Below are 27,567 nucleotides of genomic sequence, written 5' to 3'. Positions count from 1 at the left end.
AGGAGGGAGAGGTGATGCACACCAAGGCCTCATAATTTCAATCAGAAATACAGCAATTCTAGAGCTTGCAAGATATCACAACTTTCTCCCTCAGCCTCAATGCAGACAGAAAACCGGGAGCACAAGCAATCGGCCCCTTTCATAGGAAAAGCCGTAAATCTTAGCACTGTTAAGGGATCAAGCCTAAAAATGAAATTCCAAAAATGTATGATTTTTGTTTGTTTGTTTTTATGTCTTCGGAACCTGTGGAGTGGAAAATCTCTAAATGAGGTGGATGGATGAGTGCCGTGATTTTATAATCAGTCAGTCAGGTCCGTGTGAGGGGAGGCACGGCCCGGCCCCGCGGGCTCGGGGGGCAGCGCCTCGGGGGGAAAAAAAAAAAAAAAATAATATACATACACATATATGTATAAAAGGGCACCCAGGGGTGAGGGGCAAGTGTGACATGTGGCCGTGACATCGGAGGAGGAAGGAACAAGGCGTGATTGAGCAGGGATTTCCCTGCGGACAGCGCTTGGAGAGCCTGAAGGAGGAGCTGCGTCACGGTTCCCACTCCCCACCCCCTGCTCTGCTCGGAATTAATGCTTTAATCTGTCTTTTACCTCACCGTACAAATCTATTTTCTTTGGAAGCTGTTTAACCTCCCCAAGATGAGACTGTTTTGCCCACGACAGAAATGGGTGCATCCTCTCCCCATCCTTATTTTTTGACTCAGAAGCTTTTTCCCCATCTTTTCCTATTCTGCTGAGGGGGAGGGTGAGAGCGCAGCGGGGTGGACGCTGGCCAAGGGTGCCCTCACACACAGACCGCACTTGTCCTTCAGATAAAAAGGAACCTTAAATCCATAGGGAGCAAAGGATGTAACAGAAAAGAGCTTAAATGCTAACAGCACTGGGAGAGCTCCGCACCTGCACAGAAGCATGACCCCAAATAACCGGATCATCCCACTGCTCTCAGGCATTACTTATTTAAGTGTCCATTGCAGACCTTGCTTGAAAATGCTGCTGTCCTGGCAGCAGGGCTTGAAAAAAAAAACAACTTTGTGGGGTTTTTATTCTTTTTTTAATTTTTTTGTTTTTTTACAAAAAGAACGTTCATCTTCATCAGGAAGGCTACAAAATCACAGCCTCTAGGAGAAAGAAGAAGTATGAATCTCCCTCATGAACAAACTTCATTTTAACATCTGTACTGTGTCTTTTAAAAATGGAAATTTAATCAACATTCAGAATGATACGCTGAGAATTTGTGAGAGCTCCAGTTAAAAGCAGTGCCTTACGTTTTATTTATTCTGTTTGCTTTTCCCTCACAAGAGGCCCATGTTAAGGGTACTGTCCAAGTACTTACTTTTGTTCAGTTTGCTTCCTTAAAACAGTTTGAACAATATTTTATATAACAAGATATTATAGTTGTACATAACTAGTATTTATTATTTCAAAGCACTTAACATTTGTCTTTCTTTAGAATTCTGCACTGAAGTTCCCACTGGTATCTTTAGCAGCAGAGTTAGGACAGGGCTAGCCAAGGTTTGAAATGTCTGGTTTTACTTATCCAAAAGTTAATTTTCTGTCATAGTGTACAGCAATTAAAACTGACAAGAGAAATACCTGTTCTGAAGGATGAATTAATAACTCCATTAGCCCTGATTTAATTCCAGGGAGAGTGACCATGCTACCTCTCTCCTTCAAAAGGCAGCAACAAGTTGGGCAGGAGGTAGGAATTTATGAGTTTCTACCTATGAAGTGCAATTTACTTTCCAGTTTTTAAATAGTAGCTTTCAAGTGTTGTTACACAGATGAATAGCTAAATTTATCACAAAGCAAATATTACAACCACTAAACACAACCACTATTACAACCACCCAGCTCTAACTCCGGACACACGGACAGGGAACAGCCTCCAGAGCTGCCACTTTGGGGACAATTTTAACCCACACCCAAAGCCATTAAGAACAATTTGGAGTGAAAGTCACTGACCCTGAAAGGTAGGTCTGTGATTAATTTTATTGCCAGTCATTGCATTTTAAAGTAATGCTATTAATAAGAAATTGTACTTAAAATGAAGCACATGGGTAAGTCTGAAGACCTGGATGCTGCCCAGAAGAGACAAGTATTTTTCCTTTGTTCCTCACTATGTGTAACTCAGACAAAAAACTAATTCCTCTAAGGAAAAAAAAAGTAATACAGCTGCCTTTATAGGCACAGCCCTTTATTAAAAATGTAAATTGAAACTCAACTGCCCATGTAACCTTTACCTCCCACTACTGAAATATCTGCTAACCTACTGTCTGATGGGAAAAGTAAAAGGCTCGCTTCTCATTTACTGGGTGACTGACTAGCAGTGCATTCTATTTCAGTCATTATAATTGCAGTGTTGGGGGGTTTGTTGTTGTTGTTTCGTTGTTGATTTTTTTTAAACAATGCAGAATGATCGATCTGCCAGACACCTTAGAGAGCAAGCTCTCTTAAAGTAATGCTTGCATGACCATTTCAAACTCAACTGACTATATTATACTTCCCTAGAATGACAGCATGAATAAAATATATTCTTCTCATGTCATTCTTAAAAACAGGTATCATGCAGCAACAAAAATATCAAATTTCAGAGTCACATTCAAAGCTTGGAATATTCCTCTCAGAGGTAACATGGCTCTCAGGAGTTTATTCCCTGTAAAATGCAAACTCAAGAAACAAAACACATTGCCAGTTCTTTGGTTTATGTATTTAGTCTTGAGGTTATGCTGTCCCTGGGCAACAATCATGTTTTGTTCTGCTCACACTGGCAAAATAACATGAGCTTTCTATTTGACTTGATGCTGTAATGGATAATTAATCCAGATCAGATGGTTTAAAGCAAAGAAGACTTATTTCAGCAATGTACTTGATCTGTTGACAAGACACTATTCTAACTACATTCCCGTGGAAGAAAGTCTGCAATGCTGACACATAAAAAAATCCAAACTTTCTACCTATGAAGTGCAATTTACTTTCCAGTTTTTAAATAGTAGCTTTCAAGTGTTGTTACACAGATGAATAGCTAAATTTATCACAAAGCAAATATTACAACCACTAAAAAACTTGAATCACATTGTTATTATGAAGATGCTAGAAAAATAAAATGCGTTTTTGGAAAAAAAAAATGTTGTCTCATTTTATTTTTTACCAAATTGCAAAAGAAAGCAGCTGCATAGCACAGGTTGGGGGAGGAAAAGCTATGAAATAGGTTTTTTCTTTTTAATCAATAACTCATAAATTGATGATAGAAGCATACTCTTTAAATTGTGATTATAATGGTAGCAAAGGTGTTTTGATTAAAGAGCTTGGGATTTACTCCACTGGAGATACAGTGTCTAACACTTGCTGTGTTGGACACTTCATGTGACAAGTTATTAGGATGGGAATAAAACAGTGAGAAAAAGGCAAAGCAAATAATTTGTAGTCAACTTCTTCTCCTTGCTAATATGCAACTGTAAAGGGAAGGAGCACAAAGGAGGAGGACAGACATTCAGAGACAGATACTGCATGTGAAAGTGCCCTGGGAAACAAACTCTCCTCATTGTCAGTAGACTTCCTACTACAAGAGAACTTTCCTTCTTGGCTGGCTTCCTCTACATGAAAACGTGACAAGAAGTGGGTGAATGTGTACAAATGATGTCTGACATCACTGAATTCCAGCCATTCTCTGTAGGATATCAAGGAGGAAAAAGCAAAACAAACCATATCTTTTATCCATTTAAAAAGTAGGATGTTGTGACCTATTCAAACAACAAAACAAGAATAGAGAGGATAAATTGCCAATTTGTCTATATGAAATAAATGTCAGATTCAGAATCACTAACAGTCAACACTGTAAGGGTGTTCCTTGAAATAACTAAAAGTGATTTCACAATATAACAGTGCTTTTGAACTAGAAGTTTTTGAGATCCTTATGAAACCGTATTTCCTTTATGCATCTATAAGGCTTTCAGTTACCAACTATCTTTCTTCATATTGTCAGAGTGATTAGAATATGAGCACTACTCAAAGTTCAAAAGCACAAGGAGGCTTTCTAAGAAGTTGGTTTGTCCTTTTTTTTTTCTTTTTGTTCCACATTTGGAACTCTGTATCTTAAGAGAGCTCACTTGCCTCTAATATCTTCTAAACCCATGAAGTTTTTCACAGCCTGGAAAGACTTCTGTACATAAAATGGTATTCAGAAAACAGTGAAATTGAAGAAAAAATCCTTGAAAACACACAGGAAAAAGAACCCTCTGAGAATTCATGACAGCATGTTCCTTTACCTTCTTACCCCACCTAAAACTGCCAGCAACATGATAAATATCAATCCCCAAACATTCCTGCAATATCAGTTTCTCAGGAAATGCCAAGTGTTATGATCGCAGTTTGGATTACTTATTTAGATTAATTCAACATTTAACAACTACTCTTTCAGAATGTTTATTCAAGGACTGCTGTAAAAGACAGATTATTCTGATTTCTCCTCATTTTAGTCAGTGTTATTTTGAAACAGTTCTCTAGGAAAAACAGTGCAACATTGATGAGATTTTGGATTTGTTAATTCTGCCTCCAGGAAAAGACATTGTGTTAGAAAACATCCCCATCAGTTAATGTGCTCGTGTCAGGGAAAGTCAATTAGAATTCTGAAAGAGCATTTGCAGTGTGTTACACTCAAACATGCAAAACTATCTCAAAACCTTTTTAGGCTGACTTGTTTCTGTGTTACCATGCATATTTATCAACTTGTTGATTAGAGTGCTTTGTGATGGGGTACACTTTCCCTGGAAAAATGGGCTAATGGGTGTTCCTTAAATGTATGTTCTACACAAAGAACACCTTCATGGAAGGGGTGCAATGGGAAAGTCATTCCCTGTGGCCTCTTAGGAATATGGAACATCCTGTCTTTTATGCCTGTATAACATATTTGCTATTTTTACCCTCCTCTGTAATATATTTAAAAATTAATACATGGAAACAATGTCACAGGGTTTTCAACACATTAGAAAGAGGAGGGCTAAGTTTTCACAGGTAATAAAGCAACCAGTTTCAGGAATGTAAATGAACTCTTTTCCATCTATACAAATACGTTCAGCTATTGTTTCCAAACCTTTGTGTTTCTACAAAGGTATTGAGCTTCAAGTCTCATTTTGATGTCACTGCTTCTCACAACTTCAGTGCCAACAGTATCCTAGTGCCAGTTCAGAAATAAAAGAGAAAACGACAGCAGTGGCTGGGGTAATCCTGGTTATAAACTCCTCCCAAAATGCCTGATAACAGAGACAGGAGTAATCATATTTTCACAGGGGAACATGAGGGGGAAGGTAGCCAGAAACTGTGAGAAGAAAGGAAAAGGAACTCTACCATGGCAGCTGAGAGAGCAGCAGTATTGTCAATATTTTGGCCCTTATGGTGGAAGTCTGAATCCTGTCCTTCCCATCACAAAACAGCTGCACAGCTATTTTGGAGACAGCCCTGGCAAATTATGCTGTTAGTCCCCACCAGCAGTTAAATTACCACAGGAGATTACATTGAAGACAGCCAGCTTATTTTAAATCAACACTTAAAGGTATGCTGTGCTCAACTGTTTTGGTTTTGAATCAAAACAGATTAGAAACATTCAAAGAATCTGTTAACAGCAATTTGGCTGCTCAGAGAGCAGAATCCAGTTCAGTAGCAGAAATGAAAAATTGTTCCAACTATAATTTGAACAAAATTCTGTGAGCCATCAGAAATGGAAAATAAAAACTAACACGCTGAGTGGAATTTTTCCTAATCTCAATACTCTGAGCAAGGCATGTAGTTTTACTGGAAAGCGAAATACACAGGAGAAGATAATTTCTGCAATCCCAAATCACTTAAGACACTACATAATAATGACAAAGGCCTCTCTGATGTTTTGAGATGACATCCTAGAAATCCCTCCTAAGTCTGGTTAGCATAAACAAGACATATCATTAAGCGAGAGCAGGGTCACTATTTTACTAAAAGAACTGTCACAGAAAAATCTGTTGACTGCCTATTTTAAATGCAGTAACAGAGACTATTCAAGATATGAGAGGTATGATCTGGTTGTCTCTATTGTCCAAATAGTGGAATAGTAAAGAAGGATAATTCAAGTTAGAATTCAAGTTAGACTCAGGAGGTGTCACAGAGTAAGATCAACTGGGAGATCAGATCTGGCTGTCCAGCACTTTATCCTGTTGGAACTTTAAGAGATGAAGACCACGCAACCTCCCCAAACAATCCATTTCAGTGCTTTCATAGAATCCTTGTGAAGAAGCTGTATCCTTATGTCCAGTGCCTCTACTCGAGGAGTGTTCAGAATTCCTGCAGATGTCTCACTCAACAGCAGCACTGCTGCAGAGTTCTTGCAGAGTCGACACTCTGCAGCACAGGGCTAATTTCAGCCTTATTCTCTAAGATATTGTCATTAGCATAAAGCAGCCTTTAAATATCCTTTGTTCACAGATCAAAATCTCTGCTTCAGAATGGAGTAAATTATCCAGGCATACCGAGAAGAACCAATTTCACAACTTATAGATTCTTTATGACAAGGGTACAAATAAAAAATTTGCCTTAGGCTACACCTGACGCAAATGTGTGGGTAGAAATGTTATTTAGGTACTTAAAATAGGGAGTTCAAGCAAAAGCATGCCCCCTCACAGGAGTCTTTCTTGCATCCTTTCTCAGCAATTTGTCTAAATGGAATAAATTTTCTCCTTTTATGTTTATGCTTTTTACACAGAGCTTCTTTGATATAGAGGACACATATGAGGATGGAAAATGATAATATTTTATTTGCTCATTGTACAGAGAGGGAAAATGCTTTCAAGACTTGTAAGTACTAGTCACATTTTAGAAGAAAGTATTTTAAATCTTTAGAGAGATTACATGATTTCCCAAAGTCTCCTAGTGAGATAATGGTTGAAATAAGAACAGAACTACATTACTTCATCCAGTATACCTAGTTCTAACCCATCCTCTGATTTAATTCATCTCCTCTAATATTAGATATTAAAGTTAACAGGCTCAGAGAGTAATGACCACGTTCCTGGAACAGAATCCAATTAAGATGACTTAATACATAGAAACCATTCCTGGATGAGAAAGGCTGAGACATGAGGGGTTGGGAGACAAGGAAAGAACTCAGGTGAAGCATCACCAGTGTTTCCATTCTTCCCTAGCTTCCTCTGTTTGGTTGCTGATGGATAACAAACACCAAGTGAGATATACAGCTATTTATCATTCACCTTCAGTATGTGTGCTAAGCATAGAGAATTTGATAAATCACTAATCACCAACAAAGGAGATAGTGCTGTAGAAATAACACAATGGGTACACTTGGCTATGGGGATATTGCAAGAGGCCAACTGTTTAAAGAAAGGGGTTTTCCTCAGATTCCTAGACTTTTGGAGTTACTATAACAACACAACAGCACCACCTAAAAAATGCTTCCCCTCCTTTCTTTCTTACATATGCACAAGACTAAAGTGTTTTAGAAAATCTGATCTAACTGAGGAACCTCTGAGCAAAGAATAATGTTGACCAAAGCTGGCACAAGTTGCCAGTCTCACAGAAAGGGCTGTATTGCACTGCTTGGTAACTTAATTTTCATAAAAGGCTTTTAGCCTTTTAGCCTTGCATCCTATTTCCCAGGATCCTCAACAGCATTGGAGGTTTCTACCTAGACACAGAGGAATTCACTGACGGACAGCTTTAGACAGTGAAGAAAGAGCATCTTCATTCAGCAGCACTGGGAAAACCAGGGGCCAAGAATGGCCCAGAATAACAACTCCATGGGGACAAGATTTGCATATTAACAAGGGTGGGTGCAGAGGCTTGCCTTCCAGAACAGTTTTGGCCTCTGAGGAGCAGGGTGTTACTCTACACATCTGATTACATGTGGATCATATCTATGTGCCAGGGATGGCAATGTTCTGCTGTTTAAGGAAACCAAGATGCTACTGAATATGTAATCTGATTATTTTACGGTGTTTTAAATACAATATTCCAACAAATAGCCTGGCTGATCCTACTGGAAGTGGGAAAGACATGAGAGGCTGCCTACATTATTAAACTGCTGTGGAAGCTGCAATGTATTGTCAGAACACAAACAGTATTTACCTTCCAAGCCCTTCTCTAATATCCAGTCTCAGCTACACATTTGTTTAAGCTCCATGGCTTGGCTCTGATGACAGGCATATAACTCATATAGACGGAAGCAGCCACACTGCTGGAACAGACACAGTGCTGACCTTTCCCTGCGATAGTTAATTCTTATAGTTGTGAGAGCCTTACTTGTTATTTTCTACTGTCTTAACCTATTGACCAGAAAGAGTCTATACAGCTAAATCAACCGATGCTTTAAGGGGGAGTTTGCTGCTATATTATAACAAAAGCCTCTAACTGCTCGTAGTACAGTTTAACACTCAGGCTAATCAGTTAAGAAAGAGAGAAGAAATAGGCTATAAAATAAGATACATTACTAAAACTCACTGTAAAGTTATTGTGTTTATTTAAAAAAACAAATGCACTGCACTTGTCTCCTGCCCAGATGCCGATCTACCCTCAGAACTAAAAAATAACATTTTTGAGATATTTTATTTGATGTCTTACTGGCTGCGTTATATATTCAGAGCAGATGGTCTGAAGCAAAGAACAAAGGCTGCATAATTTGAACTTTAACTCATACTTCACAAGTCGATGCTTCACTCAGCCTGCAAGAAAAAGCAATTATTGCACTCGAGCTAACAATATTATAAAAGGGGGTCAGTGACACACCATTTCATTGGCAAAAATATGGGCAGTAAAAAAAAATTAAACTAAAAATAATTAATTTTCTTAAAAACACCATTATTTCAACCCCTCGACTGAAGAACTGTTCAAAAGCATAAAGGAACACACTGACATGACATTAGCTGCTTGAAATCTTACCCTGAAGTACTCTGAATACATTTGTGATTGAGCCTTTTTTTAAGTTTTAATACCACCTTTTTCCCTCTGTGTTGCTAATTAGATGCTTTTCTTTGACTAAAATTTTAAACAATGACAGGTTCAAAACAAATAGGGTGACCTATTCCTAAGTAATGTTAATTTAATCTTATCCACTTCTGGTAACTTCTGTTTTTAACAGTGGCTACTTTCATCCTTGGGAAACAATGGCTGTGCCTTTTGGAACAGGTAAATGACTCCAGTGGGTGACAAGTTAGTCCTCTTATTGGGATATGGGAAGCTGTCCCTTCCATCAAAGGTAAGCTGGTCGGAAATAACAGATTTTATGCTTCACCAAGTTTTGTCCTGCCTGCATACAAGAGGACATTATCTCACTGCTGCCACAGCTCTGGAAAAAGGGGAAAAGGACCTGTGTGACCGAAGTGCAAAGTGCTCAGCTAGAACCTGCTATTTAATGAGGGGGACAGGGTTAGGGTTAGGAAAGGACAGAAATCTCCTTTCAGCAGCTCATGCCTGCTGTGGAGGCAACCGCTCCAAAACACAGCACAAAATTTGGATTTTGGTATAGGCAAGCATCCCTCAGCTGTTCCCATGGGACATTCTTTTCCTTGAAGTCCCTGAATTGAAGCACATCCTAGAAACATTTATGGATTGTGGAAATACTTGACCTACTGTAAGACAAGGCAAAAAAAATCTCACTCGAAACTCCCCAGCTCTGTCTCATTTTGCATTTTCACCTGTTAATCAAAGTGAGTATCAAAACACTTAATTGAAGCCTTTGAACAAAAATCAACTTGTAAGCCAAGGCATTTGGTCATGCTTACCCAGGTCTGCCCCAGTCTCCCATAAAGCACTGCTTTATTTATCAGGACAGACTAATTAGCTGCTTGTGCTGCGCTCAGCTTTGAGCAAAGCAAAGAAGCTGGAAAACTGCTAGAGACACATTGCAGCAAATGGAAAAGCAGCTGGGCAGTTACACAAATTCATCCTCTGTGGGAAAAGAAAAGTTTAAGCCAGTAAATGCAGCATCAGACAGTGCTTGACCTTTGAAACTTCGTGTCAGCCTTGGTGGGAAAACAAATATTCCACTTGTCATTAACGGGCATCTCTTCTACATGTGAACAACAGGCTATTGTGCCACAGAAAAAAAGAAATGTCCTCAACATCTTACATTAATCCTCCCTTAGGGGGGAGGGCAGGGAGAAATGTGAGGTGAGGGCACTCACACACACACAAAAAGTCCCCAAAAGAACAATGCTGCCATTGTTTTCTTAAAAAAAAAAAAAAAAAAAAAAAAAAAAAAAAAAAAAAAAAAAAAAAATAGTAAAATCACCGTAGCAAGATCAGTTTTAGGTTCTAGGTTCCAGGAAACTCTAAAAGCAAGGGTCCTTGAAATACTCAAACTTACTACATGTGTATAATCCTTTAAAAGCTGTGAGGGTGGAACAAGAATAGCTAGAAACTAAGTGATGCAATGCATCACCCTGGGCAAGAAGAGCACAAAAAAATACCTAAAAACCAACACTGTCCTTGAATCTCTTCCCCTCTCAACTTTTTTTTATTAATTTGCAGCTAACAATCAACATCACAAATGCTAATTTCATTTCCAATATTGTTCTGGAAGGTCAAAGACTGCACACAAATAGCTTAAGGTGAAATAGCATAAGAATGAGAATGTTGCTCCAACTCTAATGCATCTCCTGAAGCATAGTTAAGACACTGAATTGACTCTTCTCTTTTTAGAGGACACCAAACACTGTGTGATGTCAGGATAACTAATCACGTTGTATTATTAATCTAGCATATATAAAAAAAATCTTTTACCTGCATCTTGATACGAAAACTACTTTAAAAATTATATTAATCAATATGTCTCTGTTGTCTTATCAAAGGAAATAAAGCAGTTTACTTCTGAAATAAAGCATAAAATGCAAGTGTCTCAAATGATTAGTTGGCTGTATATAAAATGGAATGCATGTCTATTTATATTACTTGGTAAGTTATATGTATGCACTGCAGAAACCATATTAAGAAATAAAATCAAATCAGAATATGACAGCTCTCAAACTGATCTCATCTCACACTTCCTAACTGCAGACAGGCCAATCTGCTTGATCTAGAACATTACAAAGCAAGTGCCTTCCTCAGACCCCTCTAAGTCAGGTAAACTCAGGATGACACCCTTGCATGAGCATTCCTGCCATAAAACACACCGGTTAGAAAAAAAGAACCGTCTGTCCAGTTTTTACAACAGTGGCAAGGAAAGTAACAGATAAAAACCTGCCTTGGCATACAGATGCTACTGAACACTAACTGTTCTGGTCTGTGTAACTGCAGCTCCTGCAGTATTTTGTGTCAGGAGTTTCCTTGCCTGGCAGTGTTCATTAGGAGACTTTATATCAAGGCACTTATGCTCTCCATCTGTTTTGAGCACATTGCCGACGTAAATCAGCTTAAAGCGAGTTTATCCACCCCTTCCAAGTTTAGGAGAATCCTCATTTGGCATGGAAACATCAATTCTCGTGTGGTCCACTTCCAGGGATTGCAAAGCAACTTAGAAAGGAGGCAAGCAATGACTGCAGAGTGCCAGCGTGTTGCCTTCTGCCCGCAGTTCTCCGGTAGCTGTAGGTCAGTGGATTTACAACTCTCATCTCTCAGTGAAGAGGATGTTAAGGTGCTTTTATTCTTTGCTGCCAGAAATCTGTGCTATCTGAACTGCTGCCCTCTGTGAAACTGAATTGTCCAAGTAACCCATAACAGAGAAGTTACTTGCAGAGTTTTTGTGGTATAGTACATCTAACTTTTGCCCATTTACAAATCCAGTTAAATCACTCTACACCACCACCACACAGATCAAAACCTGGCATAGAAATACAACAACTAACAAAGACTCTGCTTTGAATTCGATTAATTACAAGAATTCTTGTCCTACCCTATACATTTTAGATTTGTTGCTTGATTTTAAACTGAGACTTGAAGGAAAGCATGCAGAAAGAAAATCCACATGGAATTGGATGCTTTCATTCATATCCTATCCACTAAAGAAACAACACAGCACTTTGAGGAGTGCTGCAAAGGACAAAGGCCACAGGTTCAGCAGACAAGGGAAAGGATTCATGTCCTCTTTTAATGGAGAGCTGGGTTTAAGCATTTCTTTTCCAATTTTTAGTTTTTTAAAGGTTAAGAATTGTTAAAGACTAGCTAAACTGCTATTAAAGGTTTAGGGATTAAAAATGTGAAAATTTTTGTCTATCATAAAATTTAAGCCAAATCAATGTGTCTGTTTATTCATCAATTCAGAAGAATGTATTGAAATGAAATATTCATGATACAAACCTCTGAATTGTATTGTTAGATTAAGCGTGCATGACAAAAATAATCCCAAAACGTCTTTTCAGATTTTTGCATGTAAACATAAGTTTTGTTTTCTAAACTATGGCATTTTTAAGGAGGAAGATTTCCTGTCCACTTCAGTATTTCTGGATCATATCAGACTTACTACAAATTCTTTTGATATTTATAAAAGGAAACTGGAAAGATGCATAATTTCCCTGAAGCTGAAAACAACGACACTCAAACAGAGCAGTGGTGTGTGTTCCATCTTCTCCCACCTGCTGCAGAGGTAAAAAACAAACCTTCTCTTCCAAAGTCTCCAGTCCACATGGATTCAAATACTTGCGACTGTGCTCTTAACAGCCAGACCATGCTCTGTTTTACAAATAAGCAACTTGTCTCATTCAAGCATCTATTAATTAAAGTCTCCAATATAGATTTTCCTTCAAAGAAAACCTTCATGCATCTACTACACTACTGCTTACAGAATTCCAATTTATGCTTCAGGACCAGACAACAAAACATTGTAAACTTTTTCTTTAAAATCCACTTCCATTCTGTTTATCCTCCTTTTGTTAGGTTTTTTGAAACCAAATTTGAATTTTTTCTTTTTATATGATCCAGGCCTGTATATTTATGAATAAGATTAATGTGATTAAGATGATTAATAACCTCAAACAGTTCTCATTCCCCAATAAACAGCAAGGCAGAGATTCAGCAAGAGGCATTCTTAGTTTCCACGTGAGGCCTCAAGTTGGAGTTTAAATATTACTTAATCATTGAGCTCTGCGCTGAGAAAAGTTCCTTTGTAGGCAACAGACTTCATTTTATAGGGTATTTTCCCCTGCATATTTTTAGATATACTTTTCCCCCCTTATCTCACACTATTTTCTGTAGAACATTTTGTGAAAGACCCTCTGCTCACAACCATGTCTGAACTAACCTTTGCTGTTCTCACAGCTTGCACAATGTTTTCATAAGGTGTTTTATATACATTGATACCCCATAAACAACTCTGGGTCCTGCTATTCTGTTAGAATAAATCAGCATAAGCTCCCTGCCTACAGAACTAAACTGGCTTGCATTTGCCATAAATTGGGCCAACTCTTTATTTAGTGATATACAAATCTGAATCCAGCTGCTGAAACTTGGAGCTGCATAAAATGCAACGACCATGCAGAGACTTGGTTCTTCTCAAACTTAGGATATAGTTTAACTATCCAAGTTTGAGGTCTGAAAGGACCCAATGAATTCAGTTAAAATGCGGGGGGGGGGGGGGGGGGGGGGGGGGGGGGAAGAAAAAAAAAGAAAAAAGCAAACTCCACGTGGCTTTCTGCCAAAAGCTATACAAAACTTTGAGTTTAATACCAGGTCAAGATAAAAAATGGGATTTAGTGATTTTTTTTACCAGTCTGCTTATTCTCTATCTCAGTTAAAGAAGAGAAGAAGGGAGACCAAAGCACACAGAAAGCATCCATGATAAAAGCAGGGGACCAGCTGGGGAACAGAGCCCTTGGCATAACTCAGCCATGATCCACTGCAGCTGGAAATACGTAGAAGGATTAAGGGATGGTGGCAGCTCTTCCCTGGGGATGATACCCGAGAAGAGTAACAGGGCAGGCTGTGCTGTCCACACAGCAAAGGACTCAGCTCAGAAAGAGTCACCCAAAACATAGGAGATACCAATCTTTTTATATCAATGCCACGTGCTGCAACAAGCTTCTTTAGAGGAAGTGTCACCCACAGAAAGCCCTGGATTCCCACAATCTGTCAAGAACGGCAAATATTTCAGACTTGAGTGCCTCAGAGTAACAGCTCCAGCAAGCAAGTGACCAGGTTTTTAACAGGTTCAGCCCAAGCTGCTTCTCACCATTTGCATTCCCGTTCTTGGGATTTCAACTCTTGTTGCTGTGAGGAGCCCTGAGCCAGGAACCAGCACTGAAATTCACACAGTACAGAAAGACCAAGTACAGAACTGATAACCTGGTGAGGTGGTGCCTGAATCCTAGTGTTCAGTGAGCACAGATGGACCAGCATCCCAGCTGCTTCACATCCCCAACCACCTTGCACTGCTGATATTTGTCACATCACATGCAGCACCACCACAGCAAACTTCTGCTCTGAGATAATGCCGAGTAGGACTCACCCCTGATCGAGAAACTTATCATCATGTGTGCTTTCATAATCTCTGCAGCAAGGCCAGAATTAATCAAGGAGAAACTGGAGTTATATTTTTAGATTAGAATAAAAATGCCATTTATGGCTCCCCTGGCCTGATTATGCACACAGACCCCCACACACCATTTATGATGTGAATAAACAGTTGTAAATAAAGATTTGCACTTTGAGGAAGCTGTGCTTCAGACCTTGAAGCACTATGTTTCCCTGAGCTTGGCAGTGAGCACACAGTTGTGATTTAGCAGCACAGTTTTTCAGGATCTGTGTTTTAGGTCAGCAAATACAGAGGAAAATGAAACCAGAATGTACTACAAAGAGGGCAAGCAGAAAAACAAGTAAAAAACTAAAAGAAAGAACTTTTGGGGAAGAAACTTACAGAAAAGGAGATAATATGCACTTGAATAGAAAGGAACAAGTAAAAATTTGGGATTGTAAAAATTTGCTTCAAAAAGTTCACTTTATATAAAACGTCATAGGATCTAAGGAAGTGATTTAAGCAACTGTCCCTATGTTTGTTCCATCTTCCACTCCTCAATTCATATTTCTGCTGATGTAACCTCCCCTTGGCCACTAAAATTGCTTTACTACAATCTTCTCTTCATACTTATTTGATGGGTTAAATACCATAAAGTTTCCACGTGTTACATCCTATCTGTATGTTCACATATATGCACACCATATTGGATGAAAACAATGTATGGAAAGTCTACCATTTTCCATTACAGAAACAACTTTTCAGCTCATTCCTGAGTATGTCACTGATGGAACCCTATACAAAGCACTTTATTGCTTCACTCAGCTCAATGATTTGTGTGAAAAATTTCCTAACCTTTTTTTTTTTTTCTTTTAACTTTGGATCTTTTCCATAAATAGCAGCTATTCAGAATACACAAACTGAGGAATGTTGACAAATCTGCCATCAATTCATAGAAAAGAAGGACTAACTGCTTCTTCACCTTTCTTGTTCTAACTCTTAACACTGTTTAATCTCAGACTTTTTTCAACTGCTGATAATGATAGCAAAGATACTTCGCTATGAAGTTCTCAGCTGCAATTTCTTCAAGGTTATTCACAGTGTTTTACTGAATCACCTTTAATATTAGTTGATTAGTGCAGTGCAAAATTGATTCCTGACAGATCAGTTTCTAAAATGGTCTAGGAATGGTCTAATCACAGGCAAGAAGAAACCTTCTAAGGCAGGCTCCAATTAAAATCAAAACAATACCATCCTAGCTCCATACTTAAATGAAATTACATTTCAGCTTCTTACAAAAGCATGAATTGAAATTACATTTCAGCTTATAAAAAAGAATAATGTGGCAGATCAGTTACTTACAATGGTTTCATTCCTAAATGTTGTGCCATTCTGTGTTCTGCTGCTACCAAACTATCAATAAAATCCCCATCTCTTATAATTGAATTCAAAAACTCTCTGTCTAAATGTGATCTTTTTATACCTTGCTCTCAAGTGGACTGCAAATCAACTTATCTTAGAGCTCAGTTTGGGTTCAATCAAAGCAAAACTTCAAGGACTGTATTTAAGCAGTACTGTGATTTAAAAGCATGGAGAAATAGCATCAAAATCATCTCTGGCATTTGCAGTTCTCCCAACATTAAGGCTTGCATACATGTACTGGCCTAAAAGCTGTAGCATTATTTATTTAAACTCTAAAACCAAAAATCTAAGCTTTCTTGTGAGAAAAATCTGATTCAATACATTTTCTTCTAGTAGGAATGGCAGCTTGAAAACAGAAGTTATTCAAAGAATATAGGACAACTGGAGCAAAACCACTTCATTTCACTGAGTTGTCTGCAAGCTTAAGAGGACAGATAGATTACATTTCTGCAGAATGAGGACCTCCTCCCCACAATGAATTGCAACAGGAAGGAAGCACGCAGCATCCCACTCAAGAGGGCAAATGTGTCTAAGTAATTTTATGTCGTCACTATCTGCAAAGCCCAAACCCTCAACAAAAGAGCGCACACACACACAAAAAAAAAAAAAAAAAAAAAAAAGAAAGAAGTCTTGCCAACTCTAATGCAGATGCAACCTCATTCTTCCTTACCAATAATTCAGCAGCACAGAAAATGTTTTTCAATAAGAAACAATCCACCTTTGGGATCCCAAAAAACAAATGAAGGTGAAAAGTAACACCCAACCACAGCAATAAGGTTTGTGGGGTTTTTTTAGGAGGTGATCATTCCACAATGAATTTCTTCAAAACATAAAGCTCTTTACCACAGTCCAGAAACAGACAAGGAAAACTGCTTCCTCAAAATCTGCCACCCACATTGTCACCTACTCGTTATTCCCTTCATTTTCATGCTCGATTTGAGATTTTGTCCTGTACAAAGGAAGAGGATGCTTCTGGCAACAACCTGTCTTCAAATTCTGCAGAGACTCAAACCCTTCCTGTCCCATCATCATAATGACAAAGCATCACAGTTTGATGTTGATGGGAAGAGACAAATTCTGTCTACACAAATATAACTAGCTGCACTATTTCCAAAGGAAGTTGGTGTGTCAGACCTATGTGACAAAGTTTTGGCAGTGGGGGCTGCAGGAGTGACTTCGGTGAGAGGGCAGCAGGAGCTGCCCCACCTTGGGCAGAGCCAGTTCCAGCTGGCTCCAAAATGCACAGCTGAATAAATGGAAATTGAGCTCATTTTCCCAAGTTCCCCCCATGGTCTGTATACCTTGATAACATTCTACATACATTAATAATTGCCTTCTGCATTTCAGAAGAAGCAGTAGCGTATTAAAATTCCAGTATTTCAGGGAAGTTCTTTTCCTGACTAAATCCTGGCAAGAGTCAGTGTGGACCTAAGTGAAAAACAACCCTCTGGAGGTTCAAATGGTTATCTCTGGAAAATTGTAGTAAGACGAGTGACATCAGTGAGGGTAGCACAGATTTTCAAAGGAGCAAAAAGACCAGAGCCTAGCACAGTTTTACAAAAATATATATACACACATGTGGTTTCTACTTCCTCACAAAATTGCATATTTTCATTCTTTCCAGCAGTAGGGATCACAAATGTGAGCATCCTTCCTACCACATTAGTATGAAATCAGCTCTGAGGAGGCAGTGGCAGATGCATCATTAAAAATGTGAACTCAAGTGCTGGCCCCAAGCTGCCCCTGGGTTGTGGCACTGAGGTCTGCCATAATTAGTGATGAAGCAGCTTTCAAATCACTGGGAGCACATCTACAGCAAAGCAGGTGGGGAATTCAGCCACCTACCTGTAGCAGCAGCCCTCTTGTTAGAAGGTTAGCCAAGACACAGACTCCTTGTTTATCACAAAGTGAAGAGGATCCTCGTTTATTCCTCCTTACAGCTCAGCCATCCTGACTCCAACCATTCACTGACCCTGGCTGCAGCAAGCTCCTGCTGTAGGTTTCCCTTGCACCCTCTGACTGCTGGTTATTTCCTGCTGAACTCTGACTGCAGGTATCAGTTTGCAGACTCTGAGTGCAGGCTTTCACCCAGCTAGACTGTGACTGCAGGCTCCAACAACAGGCTCTGACTGCACACACAGACTGACTTCACAGCTGCGACTCCCTTTCGCCAGGATCCTTCTTCTTCATGACTCTTCCCACTCAAGATCCTCAAAGTTCCTCCCCCCTCCTAATTCCCTCCTCCCCAGCTAACCCACTCCCTTTTATCACACTTATCTTTATTGGATACAGCTGTGATTCATCAGGGGTGAGGCTGAACTGGGTAATTAACAGAGCTGTTACTTATCAGGGGCAAGTTCACCTGTATTCCTTTTCTCCAACACTCCCAGGATTTTTTCCAGGTTTCATATTTACAGCAAAACACTTCCTCTGTGCTGACAAAACAAAACAAACCCACAAACCCAACACTCACACACACACCACCACTGAAAAATCCTTAAACACTGCATCCAATTTGCAATCTCTGCTTTTTAAGCCTTTAAAAGTTCATTCATGCCATGAGTTGAAATTCATGGATTGAAATCAGAGCTGAGGGACTCAGGCTCCTGAGTCTTCCATGTTTTGTGCATGAACACCCTTTCCATGAGCAGGAACATTAAAATAAAAACCAAACCAAGAAACCAAAACTGAACTGGTAATGATTGTAAAAGGTATATTAATGGCATTACCGAGAGAATTTCCAAATCAAATAAAAATATGCCAGAAATCTCACAGGATTTTTGGGTATAGAGTTGGTTGTTATTTTATATGGGGATTTGTGGGTATTTTTTACATGTCCCTTTTTATTCCTCAGGAACTTAAGCTTACAGTCTGCTGAAACAGTTTCATGGCTTAAAGTACTATAACAAAAAAGGCATCAGGTTTCCTAACTGGCATAGGAAACAACTGAAGAAGCTGTATCATATCTTAAAGTGCCAATTTTAATGAAAGCTTATCTCACCTCATCCTCTTAATGACAGGTTGCGTAATTCTATGTCAAACCGCTCAAAATGTTGCCTGGCACTAAAAACACGTCTCAGCTATCGCTGCCTTCCAATTTTCAGGTAATGATTTTGATTCTCATGTTTTTTATTTAGTCGGGACTCGGGTTTACCTGATTTCCTTTGTATAAAATACAACACCTTCAACCAGCAGCAGATAGTTCCCTGGGCACATGTTCTGGAATAAAACATTTGCGTGATTGTTTTGATTTATTTCCTCTTGCCTCAGTCAAGTTTCAGGAATTGAGCTGCTTGTACTCCTACCCTGCAGGGATTAACTTAATGAATCTCTTTGTTCAATCTGTTTTGTGCATCCCAAAGTCAATGTGATACAGTGAGAGCAGGCTGGGGTTTGGTGAGAGGGGAAAAAGTCAATCATTTCACCAATAGCACACAAGTAGAGACTGTAGAGAAACTGGTTGGACTGTCTGAAAGCTATTTTATGCTTGTCCAGCCTCTGTCTCCTGAAAATAATACCCCAGTTTCAGTCTCATGTAAAGGTACTATGAGAATTGCCTCTCTTCTTTACATCAGCCTGAGCTGGGGGGAGGGAGGGGATTAGTGTGGAAAGGCAAGAATAATGGAGAAAAAACGAGACAAAACTTTCAATAGTAAGCACCTCCAAACAGCTAGATGTATCCAGAGCTCATATCCAGGGCTGTAACTGTTCTTACTCTATTTCTGAGCCTTTAAAAGCAGGAGCAATAGCTCAGGTCCTAAGCCATTCTTAAGTATTAAGCATGTTTATTTCAGCTTTCTGCCAGAAGCTACTCAGAATTAATAGCACTTTTTGCTCATGGCAATTTCTTTTTTATTTATTTTATCAGTTTACGAGTAAATTTTTTCTTAATAATTTTCTCTGCAGGGAACAGGAAGACATTTATTTCCACAAGGAGCATTTCTCTTTCCTGGTGGTTCAAACAGTTACATTAAATAAAAAAAGTATGTACAAAGTTTTAAAATAAGGATATATACACTCCTCTCACTGTGAAATACCATCTTTTTTTTTTTTTTTCCAAGTACTGACAGTGAATTGGTTCTTTTAACTCCCAGACATTTCAAGAACAGCATGAGTCTTGCAAAGGCAAGAGAAAACAATACAGAATAAAAAGTACTGATTAGCTTGTGGTGGCTCATTGAGTCAGAATATGGTTCCCTACTGTGCTGTCTCTAAAAATCTTAAATCATCCTTCCCTTCCAGAAGCACAAAGAACAATTTGATCTCTCAAGGTAACAAAGTTAATTCCTTCAATCCAAAGCAAAAGGTTTTTAAGGGTAGAGGACCTTGTTAAATTGCGTAACTAAAATGTCCACCAATATACTACTAAACATAGGTTTTGGATTTTTTTTTTTTTTCCTTTTTAAGACAATCAGACCCAGCTATTTCTTACAAAATAGCCCCACAGGTTTATGCTAAGAAAAAACTTTCTACTTGGTCCTACTTCATTGCTTTACTACTAGCTCCAGTTTTAATTGCCCAAACGAGAAGGTGTTACCATCAGGATCCTTGAAGCATCACCACAGAGAAACAACATTCTCTACCAATTGGCTGCTGTCCTATGTTTTTCAGTATCTATTGGTTTCTTTCACTAGAAGCTGCTAAAATTTCCACCCATTTCTCGAGATCTTTATTACTTCTGAAAAGTAAGGTATTACTACTTGAATCACTTAATTACCAGTATAATTAATAAGGGATGGGATGACGCACAACATGGAAGGACAAAGCAGTTAGAGACACTTCCATTACATTTTTCCCAGAAGCAGTCCCATGATTGTTTTTTCTTTCATTTATCTTTGTTTCTTGATAACATGTTATGAATTTCTATTTGGATACCACTAATATAGTCACTATGTCACCAAATCATTCTATTCATTTTTTTTTTTCATAGCTGTCCCAAGCTTTTCCCCAATTTGTCTTTCCTTACTACAAAGTTCCTTCTCTTCACTCACTGTGGTTATCTTCACTCTCTTTCAGGCATTTAAGTTTTGAGGCGTGTAATGCCAGCTCCTTCCCTGTTTATCTGGTAGAGGCAAGTGATCTGTCATCTTTGAACTTATGCTTTTGTCAATGCATCTCTTTACATTCCCACTGTTCAAATCCTGTCTTTTTGTGTCCAGCTGACTCCAAAATATTCAGCTGATGTGTAAATTCATTCCTGATGTTTTCTTTACATCCCCGACAGGACCAATAAAGGAGAATGATGCCAGAATGAAGAAATAAAAGTTTCTCTGGGTGTTTCCAGACTTTCCTGCAATTTAGAGAGATTTTATAATAGATTTTTCCCTTTGCAGTAGAGTTACAGACTTTAACGACCAAATCCTGCTTTTTCCATGCTGCAGCTCTCCTTTGCATGTCACACATCATCTCTCAGTGTGCACCCAGCCTTGCTTATCTCAAAAGGTTTACTCAAAGCATAATACTTCACAAATAGGGGCCCTGAACTAAGGCCCTAAAATAACATAACCCCAATTAGCCCAAACACTGAAGAATGAAAGGAGATTCTGAAGTTAGCTGTCATCAGCCATATCAGGAGAGAGCAATGGCAAACTTTTGTCTTGGGAATACAACATGAAAGCACCAAAATATTAAATTAAACATTGTTGTGCTTTGGTAAATGTCAACAACTACCTCAGTGGGAGAGTGACAGGCCTCTGGCAGAGGAATTCAGTATAAAAGAGCAGATTTCAAAAAAGAACCTGTTTTACTCTTTAAAAGGAACTGTCAACATAAGTCACAAAGGGTGACAGAGAGAAATGAGATTGGGAACAGTCTTTTAAAAAAACCTATCATCCTAGGAAATCAATAAGAAATAACTAATAAATTATACCCTCTGCTATCTTGGGATTTAGTGTTCTAATGCAAAGTTCCTTTCCTAATTTGGTTAAACAGTTAAGATATTTAGCACATTGGGAAGACACACAAGTAACATTACTGCCTTGTGTCTTAGCCTCCAATATAATAAAAATGTAACTTCCTATGCAAATACATCTCAGAACTAAGGATCATCTCAAAGAAAAAGGCATTAATGACATCGTAGGCTTTATCCTTACTATTATCAGGACAGTCAGTTCATGTTCTGTGTCGGTGTATGTACAAATGCTATATGTATAGAAAACAAAATATACACATATATATGTTAACAGTGAATTCATGGGGTGCAATATACATAATATGCAAAATACATAATGTGCATTCATAATGTGCTATATACATTATCCAGGTGAAGTAGCTTTGGTACAAGTAGCACTTCATAAAACAATGCAGAATGATACGCAAAAATTATGTATCTAATTTATATCACCACTTCAAATCAGAACTCACAGCTAATCCCTTTGAGTTATTGAAACCTCCACAGAACATCAGATTTCTGAACCTTGTTATCATCTTTCCACACTGTAAATCTACAGTGACAGCCATAAATCTATAAAAACTATTCAGCTTGAATCTAATAACCCAAAACTACATAATGAATTTCTACCTTATCATTTTACTCTGCATTTACTCAAAGGCCACTATACCTAAGTTTCTACTATAAACTGACTTGTGTAATATATTACTGGGGTTCACAAAATAAAGACTGCTTAGCTAAAAAATAGCTTAAGATATAAATACCAATAGTACCTATAATTGACCCCTATGTAAAACACACACCTTTCGTATCACATATTTTTATAAGACAGTGCTGTTCTGATCATAAGCAGATCAAAACCAGCCCAATGCAAAGATGATTTAATTCCCCATAAACAGAAAGACCTTTTCTTCATGACTAGTTGTCAGTATTTTTCTACACATATAAACCCAAAAAAATACAGTACAAGCAGAAAGAAAAATAACCTTGAAAAACATTCACGGCATGGACTACAGGTCTGGTCGAGTTCAAGAAGAAATGGCACAATCCACATACTTTTTTGAGACATTAACAAGAAAGATTCAGGATTGCTGAATGCACCAAAGAGAGGGGTCTAAATATAAACAGTAAATATATTAACTATAGAGAAATGCTTATATAGGAATACCCAGATTAGAAGGAAATAACGTATAATATAAATGCACTAATTACAGCTTATTATATCCAATAATATATGCAATAAATTCAGAAGGTCACTGTATACAGGCTTTGTCACCAGGCCCCAAAAGCACAGCTCTGGGCACCAGGAGCTCTTTCAATGGCCATGGATAAGCAGCTGTTTGAGCCGATGCCTCAGGCGAATGTACTCCTGCACATGGGCATCCCAATTGCTCGCCAGGTGCTGAAACAGGTTGGGTGGTTCAGCCACCCGCAAGTCAGAGGGCAGACTGATCTCCAGAGGAAGCCTCTCATTGCCAATCACAAAGTGGTGGAGTTGTTCTGTCTGCGGGGAGCAGTGGAGGAACTCCAAGATATCCATCAGCCACTGCCAGAAATCCCCCCCTGCACCACCGTGTCAGGGGGATGGTGCTCAGGAGATGCATCAGCACCGTCTTCAAGGTGTAGCTGGAAAAACCTACACCCAAGCAGGGAGCTGCTGAGCTGCTGCAGGCGCTTGCAGTGCCAGCTGTCCTGGGGGGCTGCCTAGAAATGGGCCTGAAGAATTTGGCCTCTGCCACTGCATAAGTCTCTGGCCACATTGTGCTGAGCATGCCAGCTTCTATCAGCTGGCTCTCCACAAAGATGTCAGAGTCTCCTTGCCGCACACCAGAGATCGTCTCAGCCATAAAGCTCTCCTTGTCCTTGCTTAGCTGAAATTTACAGGAGTGGCTGGATGGGTGCAGCATTAAATGCCAGCGGTAGGACTGAGGCAAAAGCAGCCAGGCTATTCTGACAAATCGACAGAACCAGCGGGCAGTTGCCTCCACATCGAGGCAGGAGCCAGTGCAGAGGGTGTGCAGGAGGCTGGGCTCCTGTTTCCTTCTCAGCTCCTCCTCAGGGTGCTGGAGGCAACACAGCATGTCCTGCCCCAGCTGCTCCCTCGTGCAGGTGCACAGCAGCTCCACACGGACACAGAAGTTCCTCTGGGACATCCCTGCAGTGTCCAGCTCCAGCTGGATGGCGTATCCTGGAGGGGGATCCATGGCAGGATCTTTGTTCCTTCTGTGCCACGGTAAGAGGACCTGGATTGCAAGGAAACATTTCCCAGGGGTGATGGGCAGGTGTGGGTGCCGATTTCCAGTGCCCAGCTCCCACAGCTGACGGAGAACAGTGTTCTGCATGTCCAAGAAGTTCATCTGCGGGGTGCCAAAGCCCTGCAGAGTGTGTGGGATGAGCAGAATCTCCATTGTCTCCCCAGTGAACACAAGCAGGCACAGCAGCGGTGCCTCTTGCTTGCTCCCTGCCCTGCCAGAGCTGCCAGGGACTTTCAGAGCCCATGTGAAATGGCCAGCATGGCCTGAGAGTGCAAGGGGAACACTGGCCAGAAATCACCCCTGTAACCACAGTGGTCTTCAGGGGCTGCACCAGGGAGAACTTGGAGAGGAGCACTGCCAAGTGAGAATTGTGTGCCTTTCAATAAAAATGCTTTTTAAAGAGTCCCCTAATCTCAGCCAGTCACAAAATCAAAACTAGTGCAGTTCACCAATACTTCATCTAAAGTTGTTCTAATTTTAAAAAGTATTTAGCACTTATATTTTATTTTGCATAATGACTTGTTTCTACTTATACTTGTGATACCTGATAATTAAATGGATTATTTTCATAGCACTGAGTCAAGACTGTTTTTGCAGCGATACTAAATTAGGCACTAATTTTTCAGATTAGCCAGCAGATCTTTGAAACTGAAGATGAAATAAAGGGCATTTGAGGTGTCAAATGTCAGCTCTCACCCACCATCAGGTAAGAGTTACCGAGAGGAAAGTTCTACCTATGCAAGTCGTTTTGTGAGCACTAACTTGGTCACTCCATTTTTAAACTATCCAAGTGGGGATTATATGCTTTCATTAACAGCACTGATTTACTGAGGGATTTTTTCCTTTCATTATGTAAGAAGAAGTCCCATGATCATTTTCAGTGTGAGATCTGTAGGGAGAAGTGACAGTAGTAAGTGCAGTGCCATCAATATATCAACCTATGCAGCTGTTTCTATGTGCCACCACGCAGAAGAGCAAATGGCCCTTTTATCCAGCTTAAAGTTGAACCAGGCTCCACATCTAAATATATTTTGTTTTTATTTCCTCAGGCTGTCAGCTTCAAAGGATGAACTGAGACAAACAAAAAGGACAAGCACTAGTGGTAGCCTGTTACGTTACAAAATACATACCTCATAAACAAGACCTTGTAAAAGGAATGTCATCAATGCAAGAGTTGTCAGATAAATAGCACTGAAATTACTAATTTGGCAAACATATGGTTTTAATGAGGCTGGAAGAAAAATCCTTTCCTACTGGTGTAGTTGAAAACTATGAGCTGAGAAACAATTACTTAATCTGAAATGAGATTTGTTACATAAATCCATATAAAGTCATTGCTAAGGGTTTCCACTTCTTTACCCTCTGTTCTCTTACATCAGCCTTCTTAGGGAGCTCTTATAATAGAAAAAGCATAATGTCAGGATAATTATTGAATTCCAAGGCCTTGGAAAATGTCCTTCTTCCTCAGATACCACTGATTTTAATTTTATTTTTAATTCCTGAGTTTGCTTCCTTTTCTCATAAACAATAATCTATTTGCTAAATGAGACCTTTCCTTGTCTTTTCCAATTCCAGAGAATTTTTGCTAAATATAGCACTCCCAGTGCAGAGAAATGTGTTTGCACTCTCCAGACTAGAAGTTCAGGCTAGAAGAGGAGGAAACAGGAAAAGAGAAGGGGGGCAGAGGGGGCTGTGTGAAAGAAATAAAAGATGAAAAATCCTCACAGTGTAGGGCAAAGCCAGCACTGCAGCAGAAGACTCTGTGAGAAATACTTCTCCACAGTGTGCATGATGCATCCTGATGATAAAATAAAGCTCTTGGAGCCACACAAATTCCAAAAGCTTATGCTGACTGCCTTTGATCCAATAAAATCAGCAGCATCTCTCTTAAACAAAAGTAAATTTTTTGCAAATAATTGAACAATTTCAATAATTTCAACAATTTATCTGCTTGGTGGATAAGGAATTGGCTGGATGCTCAGGCACAAGGAGTTGTGGTCAGCCAAGTAGAGACCAGTTAAAAGTGGTGTTCCTCAGGGGGTGACATTTGAATTGTCACTGTTTAACATCTCTGTCAATGTGGACAGAGGGATGGAGGGTACCCTCAGCAAGTTTGCCAATACCACACTCTGTGTGCAGTCTCTGGAGGGCAGGGATTCCATCTAGAGGGACACTGACAGCCTGGAGAGGCTCAGGAGAACCTCACAGAGTTCAGCAGGGCCAAGAGCAAGGTCCCGCACCTGGGCTGGGGCAATGCCCAGCACTAACACGGGCTGGGCTGGGAATGGATTGAGAGCAGCCCCGAGGAGAAGGAATCGAGGGTGTTGGTTGACAGGAAGCTCAACAGGACCCAGCAATGTGAACTCAGAGCCCAGAAAGCCAAATGTGCCCTGGGCTGCATCCAGAGCCCCGTGGGCAGCAGGGCAAGGGAGGGGATCCTGCCCCTCTGCTCTGCTCTGCTCTGCTCTGGGGAGATCCCACCTGGAGCCCCGCATCCAGCTCTGGGGCACCCAACAAAAACAGATTGTGAAGCTGCTGGAGGAAGGCCACAATGATCAGGGAGACGAAACACCTCTCCTGTGGAGACAGGCTGAGGAAAATGAGCCTGTCTAGCCTGGAGAAGAGAAAGCTCCAGGGAGATCTCGTTGTGACCTTCCAGTACCTAAAGAGGGCCTGAAAGCAGCTTTTTACAAGGGCATGCAGTGACAGGACAAGGGAGAATGACTTTAAATAAAAGAAGGTAGATTTAGATTAGATATTAGGAAGACATTCTTCATGTGAATGTGGGAAGACACTGGAAGACAGCCTGGAACAGCTGTGGCAAACCCATCCCTGGAAATGCTCAAGGCCAGGTTGGATGGGGCTCTGATCAGCCTGTTTTAGTGAAAGGTGTCCCTGCCAAGGGAGAGAGTTTGGGACAAGATGATCCTTAAGGCCACTTTCAACCCAGGCCCTTTTATGATTCTATGAAGTGCAACCTGAACCATTCTCTGTTTCCTTGAATATTGTGGTCAGAGAAGTGTTACCCCTTTTTACAGTATAAGAGGAAAAAGATGAAATATTCTTGTCAATAAAAATAACATCTTAAAAGGTGATCTGGTGTTGGTGACCTTTAGGCTGTCTCGTTATCTTTTAAGAAATCTTGTAAGAAAATGGGGAAATTATTGACCACTCATACGAAGATAAGGTCTAGAGGACAGAAGTTCCTCCTGCCTGCTTTGTCAGGGGACTAGAATGCCAGGGCAATTAAAAAAAACTCCGACAGCAGAAGAGGATGTGTACAACCATCTTCCCTGATAGAATTCCGCCGGAGAAAAAAGATCAGCAACAGGGCTTTGAACTTTGATGAGGCCCAGACAAGGCAATTGCTCTGTGTGTCAGGAAAGAGGCACCGAAAGTTGGTTCCAGGCAATACTGAACTAGAAAGTCAACTTAAAGAGAATAAAAAACAATTACCCACCTCCTGCTGTCACCTCACCCATGTAAAGATACCTGGCATAGCCCTCCAACTTCTAAGCTCAGAGAGTTTTGCACAAGCAGCATAAATGTGTCATCTTTTTTGTGATGACA

At 39.8% G+C, this 27,567-nt stretch overlaps 1 long non-coding RNA gene across 2 annotated transcripts in view; it reads right to left on the bottom strand.

Annotated features, from left to right (window-relative positions):
* Nucleotides 1–18,019, bottom strand: part of LOC120754422 (uncharacterized) — a 48,185-nt gene extending 30,166 nt beyond the window's left edge. For both annotated transcript variants that reach the window (XR_009208005.1, XR_005701436.2), the window contains exon 1: nucleotides 17,698–18,019. This is a non-coding gene — a long non-coding RNA (uncharacterized LOC120754422). The remainder of the gene's footprint in view (nucleotides 1–17,697) is intronic.
* Nucleotides 18,020–27,567: the final 9,548 nt, after the last annotated feature.

This window comes from Hirundo rustica, chromosome 6 (genome assembly GCF_015227805.2).
Source record: "Hirundo rustica isolate bHirRus1 chromosome 6, bHirRus1.pri.v3, whole genome shotgun sequence".
Lineage (NCBI taxonomy): Eukaryota > Metazoa > Chordata > Aves > Passeriformes > Hirundinidae > Hirundo > Hirundo rustica.
The sequence above is the reverse complement of the archived record's forward strand: the minus strand, read 5'-3'. Positions and strand labels throughout refer to the sequence as shown.